The sequence below is a fragment of the Silene latifolia genome, chromosome X, assembly GCF_048544455.1.
Source record: "Silene latifolia isolate original U9 population chromosome X, ASM4854445v1, whole genome shotgun sequence".
In the NCBI taxonomy this organism is placed as follows: domain Eukaryota; kingdom Viridiplantae; phylum Streptophyta; class Magnoliopsida; order Caryophyllales; family Caryophyllaceae; genus Silene; species Silene latifolia.
Window position 1 is genome coordinate 211,329,845 of NC_133537.1, and position 9,919 is coordinate 211,339,763.

The 9,919-nt window shown below is 32.5% G+C and overlaps 1 non-coding gene across 1 annotated transcript; it reads left to right on the plus strand.

The window, feature by feature from the left end:
• The first annotated feature begins 529 nt into the window (after window positions 1-529).
• On the plus strand, window positions 530-636 carry LOC141624866 (small nucleolar RNA R71). The gene has a single exon (XR_012534670.1). It is a non-coding gene; the product is annotated as a small nucleolar RNA R71 (small nucleolar RNA).
• The last annotated feature ends 9,283 nt before the right edge of the window (window positions 637-9,919 follow it).

Here is a 9,919-nt window from a genome sequence, read left to right on the forward strand (position 1 = left end):
TTGTTGAGGGTTTTGAACATTTTGGCTTTTGTATGAGAGATTTGGGTGGAATTTGGTGTTTTCATTGTAATAATTGGAATAAGGGGTACCACTCTTGTATGCTTGAAAAGCATTCACTTGTTCATTTGTTCCCCTACATTCACTTTGGTCATGTCCCAAAGTTCAACAATTCTCACATATCCCACTTGGGATTGATGAAGATGCTACCATGGCATTAACATGATGCTTTGGTGATTTTGAGGCTTCTTGAAGTTTAGCCATAGCCTTTTCAAACTTCAAGTTAATGGTATCAATATGAGCACTAAGTTGAGCACCCAATTGAGTAATAGAGTCCACTTCATGCTTTCCTCCTCTAGTAGCCTTGCGAGGTCTACTATATTGTGAATTATTGACCGCCATTTCCTCAATCTTGTTCCAAGTTTGATTATCGTCAACTTTGGTGAACATACCATTTGATCCCATGTTGAGAATGTTTCTTGAGTCTTCATAAAGACCATTCCAAAATTGTTGTACCAAGAACCAGTCGCTAAGTCCATGATGAGGACATGAGCGACAAATTGTTTTGAAGCGCTCCCTAGCTTCATACAAAGATTCTTCATCCCTTTGCTTAAAACCCGTAATTTGTGCTCTTAGCATGTTAGTCTTTTCCGGAGGGTAGAATTTTTTTGTAGAAAGCTAAAGCTAACTTCTTCCAAGAGTCAATTCCAAGAGTAGTTTTATCAAGGCTTTTCAACCATTGTTTTGTGGTGCCGATTAGAGAAAAAGGAAATAAGACCCATCGAATTTGGTCTTGAGTCACACCGGTTTGTGAAATCACATCACAATAGTCACAAAAAGTCTCCATGTGAGAGTGAGGGTCTTCACTACGCATCCCCCCAAATTGGCTTCTTTCGACTAATTGGATAAATGCGGATTTTGCAATGAAATTTCCGGTTAAGTGTTGTGGTGTGGGAGTACCATTGGGTAGGTTCTCCTCGGTTGGTACTGTTGGGAAATGTGTCCTCAACAATAGTGCGATCATGTGATTTAAATATCATTATTAAATCTCATTTTAAAGAATACAATTGGGAAGTAATTTTGTTACTGTCAACTGGTCAACATATATCGGTAATGATTGGTGACTAGAGTTTGACATTACTTGTCGTGTGACGGTGGTGATCGATTGACCCCTAGGTCATACCTATAGGGCAATACTCTTAATTGATCATTTAATTAATCGTATAATGTTACGAGTTAATTAAATTACTTGAAAAATTGACTTTTACGATTTAGGAAGTAAAATTTACGTATCAAATTGAAATATGATTAAATGAGATACTGGTGCGAGTAATCGAATTGTTTCATTACTCGGATGAAATTGTTGTTTAAAGAAACAATCGGAATTGAATGAATTATTATAAATATGATTTATAAATTGGTAAAATATTTTGGTATAAGTAATTATGAATTACTAAGTCGATTTTTGTATATGACGTATTTTTTATTAATACGTTGATTTTTAATATGATAAAAATACATTGCATTGTTACATGTCATGTAACATGTAACATGTGACAAAATTGACAAATGACAAAATATAAAATGGACTTTCCATTTTATAAGTACCGAAATATTAAGAGGGTTTTTAGTGGAAAAATTGTGTTAATTATTTTAATAAGAGAAAACACAATGATGATCTACCTATGTGTAGCCATGCAAGCCTACATTTCTTGGGTAGAAAAACTAGCCCATGCATTGGGCTCTCCTTCCCTCCCAATCGGTTCCACATAGAAAAGAACAAGAGTTCTTTTACTTAAAATAATTATTATTCACCATATGTATGTGTGGGTGATTATTATTATTCATTCAACCATGTAAAATTATTTTTAGAGAGATAAAAATAATACTCTTCCTCTCCACATCTCCTACCCGGTTTTAGGAGGCTAAACCAAACAATTTTTGGTTCATTTTTCATGAGATTAATATTATACTAGCTCAAATAATATTAATTAGATTAAGAGTTAAGCTTTGGGTATTATTCCTAAGGAGAGATCCTACACTTGGATCTTGTTCTTCCATTAAAGGAAAGCTCAAGAACAAAAGAAAAGGAGATTTCTTTTGTGCCCATTTGAACCGAAATTTCATTGTAAGAAAATGATTTCTTCTCTTTTATTATATTGTTTGCATGCATAAGATCCGTTTTAATTTTATGACAAATTAACTTAGACATATATGAGTATGTTTTTTATGTATATGAATCTACATTTCCTTCAATCGGTATCAAGAGCCACGGTTGTTTGCATGCAAATTGGTTAAAAGTTTTTCCGAGTTATATGAATAACAAAATAAAACTTGTAAAATTTGTGTTATTATGAGATATCACGAAATTACTCCATGCATGTTAATATTTCTGGTCCTAAAATGTTTTAGGATATTTTGGTTAATTTTTCGGATTTTATTGTTCATAATTTACAATAATGGCATTTAAATGTGATTTTATGAGTAAAAATGTCATTTTTGGTCTAAAATTAGCTATACTTCGAATTTTTACTTGGTTTTTGGATATGTTGTTACATATATTATTTTGAGATAACCTGCAAATTTTCATAATTTTTGGACTTGTTATGCTCGAAAAATGAATTTTTCATTATTAAATTCGGATTTAAGAGAAAAATAGGTTAATATGAGTTAAATTTCGAATCTGGTCATAGAAAATTAATATGTTGTCACATGCAATTTTACAAGATGTGTGTAAAATAATTGGCTATAAAGAAGTCTTTTAGCATGATTTATGAATTTTTGAAGAAAAATAGCATAAATAGTGACATTATTAGTTGGAAATTAATAAAACATAATCTATGACTTAGGAAAAACGTCTAATGTTGCATTTTATTATATTTTTCAGATCTAAAATTGAAAATTTAATGAAAATAATTTTTCCATGTTTTTATGATTATTTTATTAAATATCGATAAACCGCAACATTGTTTTTCCTAAAAATTTTCAAATTTTTAACCTAAGATTTTGAACATTATGAGTGTCATGGATTTTTCCACAATGTTCATGAATTTAAATTTCAAATTTTGAATTTATTTGAAATTTTTGGATTTATTTGAAGTTTAATAGCTTATTTTTGTAATTTTGGTCCTTTTATGAACAATTTTGTAAATAAAAGTTAATTATGGTCAAATTACTAGTGGAGACTATATTTTGAGTCCTAAGAGGTTAGGGTAATTAACTTATGCATAAATATGAGTTTATGCATTATTGTGATTATAAAATGTTGAAATCACGCAAATCGTAAAACCGAGTAATATACGATATTGGCTATTTAAAAGGCGATTTAGCATAAAAATTGAGCATGTTCATACATATTATAATGCTGCATTTTCTTTATGATTGTCATAATTTTAATTTATGTAATTTTGAATTATGTAATTTTACTTAGTATGGCCTTAGATTTTAATTGGTATTTCCCGAAATGTATGGGAATATCGATTCGGTTGTAATTTTATTGTGATCTCGTATCACCGTTTTGTAATTTAATAGATTTATTTTATTTTAGTTACAAATGTATAATAGGAAATTATGTAATTTATTATGTATTTTAATTTATCTCGGAGTTTCCAAAGACGGATTTCTTCAAGATGGTGATACATAAAGACGGTGTTACCTCGAGATGCGTACCACAACCGAAGTTCAAGGGACCAATGGAGTTGGTTTCCGAATATGTAATAGATTAATAGTTTTTCTATTTTAGGAAAGGCCATACTAGGATTTATTTATTTTTATGCTTGCATTTTATTTTATGTCGCATGCATCGCTGAATCGCCATAACTAAAACATGCATTGTCATCTTTATCGAGTTTATCGACCGTGTCAATTAAAATTATCGTAGTTCACCGCTTTAGTTCACTTAAAACGTGATAGATAATAAATTGACATGACCTCTCGCTAAAATAAACAATTGAGACTTAGCCTTACCAAAGAGTAGAAACCATGAAAACCTATTTCGTGAGGGAGTGCGCTCGCCACACCGGTACAAACCTTGTTACGTAGGGGAAGTGGGTGATGAATGTTAATCCACCGAATTCATGTTGATAAGGGATGTATCGGCCACACCGTGCCCAAGTTAATGTGGGTTTGGATCATGGACACATTTATTCGAAATTTGGATTGAACTCAACAAAAGTATTTGATAAGGGATGTATCGGCCCCACCGTGCCCTTGTCGATGTGTTTTGGGCTAAAGATAAATGTTAATGTAATTTTATCGACCAAGAGTTCTAAAAGTAGAATCGATTAAAGAGTTAATCCACCGAGTTATATTGATAAGGGATGTATCGGCCCCACCGTGCCCAAGTTAATATGAATTTGGATCTTGGAATCATTTATCATAGTTGGGTAGAGGTCACTATGTAAATACTATACTTGTTTACAAGTATTAATATAACGATGGATGTTTTGTTTTCCACTATTCCGTTATCATATTGATCTATTTCTTTACCACAATTCTTATACGATATCATTTCGATTTTGATTCAAATCTCCTTATAACATCGTAACTAAAGACAAATATGAATTTGCTTCTAAAACCTCAAATGAACCATTGCTAAGGATCTCTTGTAAAGAGTATAGATTAAAGTTATTCATTATCAAACAGGTTTTTGATTCTTGACTAACACATCTACTTACAATGGATTGTTTTTCATATACTTAAATGAATTAAGTACATTAAAGCGATAAATTGTTTTGGTAATTAGTTTTGTCGAATTAAGTAATTGACCAAAATAACGCAACCACTTCAATGAAAGTTTTAAGACTAAAACGAACAAATGAAGAATGATCTTCATGAATTCAACTTTGCTTCTCAAAGCAAAGACTCATTGAATTAAGTGGGAGCATTCTCTTAAACCGTTAAGATGAGGACGAGGTTCAAGAAGTAAAGATTATGATGGAATTGATACAAGGTAATGTTAAAGGTAAAGTTGTTGAGAATGACGATACTAAACCTATCAATTCCGACCGATAAAGTTTCCATTGTCTTAAATGTTGGACACAAGAAAGGAAACTAACCCCAAGTTATTGAAGAATCAACAAATTAGTTGTGGGACATCTAATAGGATCTTCTTCTTTAAATGTTTATATGATTGACATAAATTTTGCTAGTACCACTTCGTCAATATTAGAAACCGATGGTGGTTTACATCGTTGTACTTGATACATAGAATGATTAGAATATGACGACTAGCATCAATGATGTCGAGAGATAGAGTCATTGTGTACTCAATCTAGTTTTCGGGTTTGGAGTGGTACTTAATTGTGACTATTAAGTACATAAACTCTAAATAAGAATATATACTTGTTACGATACAAAAGAGGTTTCACTTTTGTGACCCTATACACCATGATTTGATGTATGGCTAGCCCATCATCAAGGTGATTATATTCTAAACCAAACTAGAATGATATATCATGAAGATGATGCAAGACTCAAATTGGTAACCCAAGATTAAACCTTAATTTCTGGAATGATGAACGCAAAGAGTTATCGAGTACTCTTGAAACCATTAGATTGTTAATGGAATATGCGTATCTTGTATTCAAAGCAAGATGTCTCGTGCCTTTTGGTTGAAAAGGAGATCGAGGTTATAAATCATCAATCCAAAATAGGTTGATCATCATCTTTTACCAACGATTTAAGTTGACACTAGTGTGTTCACTTAATAAGGTAAATAGAGAAATCTTTGAAGAAGTTCAAAAGTTCAAGGAATCACGATTTAGTCGTGATGGGATTATCAAAGTGAAGACTTTGATATAAGCCAAAGGAAATGTGATATAATTTCACAAGTTAATCTCTCTTAACACACATTATGGGACAATGTGTGGTTGGATAAGAAATCAAACGCTATTCGATATGGTTTTGACTTGATCAAGTTACTTTGAGTTACTTGATCCCTTGGGGATTTTATCATTTTGTCTAAATTATTTTCCACTAAATCATATGAGATATGAAATGGTAAGGGTACCATATTTGTAAGTTTTCACAAGAAACAAATGCTCATTTTTCCCTTTCTATTCTCACGAGTACGACGGGTTTGCGGCTCTTGAAGTCGTTTCTTTCTAAAATACCAGTTTATTTTTAGAAGACAGAGTGGGAGAAATTATTCAAAGAGCCACAAAGATGTTATGTCGCAAGAAATTATTCAAAGAGCCACAAAGAATGTTATGTCGCAAGAAACCGGTCTTTCTTGGCTACATGAGACGTTTTGTGTAAGACATTGTTTCTTCAAAACCTAGGAGGTTAAAATTCGTCACTTGTTAAAAATGATGAATTCATGTTACTTTTAAGAAAGTAAAGAGCTTATAACTTACAAAGAAATTGTTTGATTCAAGATTGATTACTTCTGGAAAGTAATGAACATATGACTTACATAAGAGTGATTAAGTCACAACTCAATATAAGGCTTAGAGCCATGAAAATCCGAAATAAAAAGGCTTGATTAGTTGCAAAGGGTTTTGCACAAATTGAAATGCTTAAGTCTATTTGGATCTTCTTAGGGATTGTGTTTCATTATCATGAAATACATAGCAAGTGAATCTAAAACTCACTTCTTCAATTAGAAGGAATGTATTCAATACATATCTTGTGTTTTGAAGATTCTTGCAATCCTAAGATAATGTGAAACTTAAGAGAGGGTCTTAAGTAGGACATCAATGAGTTGGAATCAACATTTTTGGATCATGTAATGAAACATTTCTCGATAAGTCGAGAAGTTGTGTTTATACATGAAGTTTAGTGGGAGTTACGGAAATTTTAATTAGTCCGATATGTGGATGACATATTGATCATTGCGAATGATTTAAGACTTTTGGAGTATTATAATACATCTTGAATATCCAGATTTATGAAGATAAATCCACGTGATATTAGCGTCAATAAGAAGTCTTATGTTGATAAGATTCATGACTAGTTCAATTAAATTGAACATATTTGATTGATTCCATTTGCTTCCGCTGCCGAATCAATTAAAAAGAAATAATGTATAACACTTCATATGCTTTGAGTATGATGAACTGTTTTCAAAATCGAATTTAAGTAATCTTTACCAAGTAAGCTACGAAGATTACCCTTAAGTGCATGCTGAAGCATTAAGGAAGTAAAGCAAAGTGTTTATGATGCAATTTTGTGTAAGGGTGTTACACAAGTGACAATTGACAATTGAGGTTGCGCATGGTTTCCGACAAAACCATAATCAAAACACATTAGGATGGTTAAGATACCATTGTGGCTATGTTAATTAAGAAGTAGATTTTCTAGAATCGTTCTAGACAATAAAGAACAATAAGAGATATTTATAACGGAAATTGAGTACACTTGCAATCATGAGATGTGCAAGAGGATGAGTCCCGCACACTAAGAAAACAGTGGGAGCTACTCTTAGGCTAAGAGGGCCTATGTCTTGATTGGATCTCGACACGTACTTTCGAGTTTTGTAATGCAAATGTATACATTACAAAGGAAAACGAGTATGTAGTGAGGTTGAGTAAGGTACAAGAAGTTGATAAAACCTACTAACCAAAGCCTTCTCAAAGGCTAAACATGATGAGTCATGTCATTTCAATTGAATTGAAATGAACAACTACGTACAAGATCAAATTAGATTATAGAATATGAAATAGTAATCAAGCATTGACTATTCATATGTGATAATCGCATTTGTCGCTCGAGTTTTATTTTTAAAACTCTTTTATTATACTTTGTTACATCCAAACGGGTTGTGGAGACAATTGAACCCCGTTAAAGTGAACTCGGATTAACATTGTATTTGCCCATAGTTACTTGTATGAAGTGACGTCTCGAAGTAACTAGAGTGTGATGCGATTGATGGCAAGTTCAAGTGCCATAGAGTCATGTGAGATGACTAGTCGATCACATAGGCATCATTAGGAACATTTTGTCGGGCCTTATGACCGCTTATAGAGTTCTGGCAATTTATATAGCCTGGTCGTGGCGAGAGTTGCTATAGTATTCAAATGAGTCGATTCTTTTGACTAAAGACTATTCACCTAAGATGGCTCGGTTTGATTAACTTTGATTTGTGTTACTACGACCTTCGTAAATGGGGTCAAATGGGCATATTTTGGGTTATGATGGTGTGGCTAGTCGAAGGGAATAGTGCGATAGAATTGTCCACCCCCTTGTCAGGGTTAAAACAATATCTCGGGCCACTCGAGGAGTAATGAATCGAAATGCGTGGCCACGCTCGGAAAGTATCTATGATAGATAAGTCCGGTCAATCGGTTATTCTCCAGATCGAGGAAACCACTCTCGATATGATCACTTGCAAGTACGACCGAAAGACACCTTGCATTGAGTGGGAGATAGTAATAGGACAAGAGAATTGGTGACGCACACTTGTCGAGGACAAGTGGGAGATTGTTGGGAAATGTGTCCTCAACAATAGTGCGATCATGTGATTTAAATATCATTATTAAATCTCATTTTAAAGAATACAATTGGGAAGTAATTTTGTTATTCACAACTCGGTCAACATATATCGGTAATGATTGGGTCGACTAGAGTTTGACATTACTTGTCGTGTGACGGTGGTGATCGATTGACCCCTAGGTCATACCTATAGGGCAATACTCTTAATTGATCATTTAATTAATCGTATAATGTTACGAGTTAATTAAATTACTTGAAAAATTGACGGACGATTTAGGAAGTAATATTTACGTATCAAATTGAAATATGATTAAATGAGATACGGTCTGAGTAATCGAATTGTTTCATTACTCGGATGAAATTGTTGTTTAAAGAAACAATCGGAATTGAATGAATTATTATAAATATGATTTATAAATTGGTAAAATATTTTGGTATAAGTAATTATGAATTACTAAGTCGATTTTTGTATATGACGTATTTTTTATTAATACGTTGATTTTTAATATGATAAAAATACATTGCATTGTTACATGTCATGTAACATGTAACATGTGACAAAATTGACAAATGACAAAATATAAAATGGACTTTCCATTTTATAAGTACCGAAATATTAAGAGGGTTTTTAGTGGAAAAATTGTGTTAATTATTTTAATAAGAGAAAACACAATGATGATCTACCTATGTGTAGCCATGCAAGCCTACATTTCTTGGGTAGAAAAACTAGCCCATGCATTGGGCTCTCCTTCCCTCCCAATCGGTTCCACATAGAAAAGAACAAGAGTTCTTTTACTTAAAATAATTATTATTCACCATATGTATGTGTGGGTGATTATTATTATTCATTCAACCATGTAAAATTATTTTTAGAGAGATAAAAATAATACTCTTCCTCTCCACATCTCCTACCCGGTTTTAGGAGGCTAAACCAAACAATTTTTGGTTCATTTTTCATGAGATTAATATTATACTAGCTCAAATAATATTAATTAGATTAAGAGTTAAGCTTTGGGTATTATTCCTAAGGAGAGATCCTACACTTGGATCTTGTTCTTCCATTAAAGGAAAGCTCAAGAACAAAAGAAAAGGAGATTTCTTTTGTGCCCATTTGAACCGAAATTTCATTGTAAGAAAATGATTTCTTCTCTTTTATTATATTGTTTGCATGCATAAGATCCGTTTTAATTTTATGACAAATTAACTTAGACATATATGAGTATGTTTTTTATGTATATGAATCTACATTTCCTTCAGGTACGGAATGTGATGAAAATTTAGGCATTGTGGGTTGATTTTGTGATTGATTGGGTGTTGGGTTCTCCTCACCTTCTCTTGCAAAAGGGTTGCTGAACTCAATAGTATTTGGTACAACCTCACCAATACCTCTCAAAGTACCTCTAGCAAGTCTTCTATTGTTTGTCAAAGTCCTTTCAATTTCGTGATCAATGGGTAACAAGTTACCTTGTGAACTTCTAGACATGCAAAA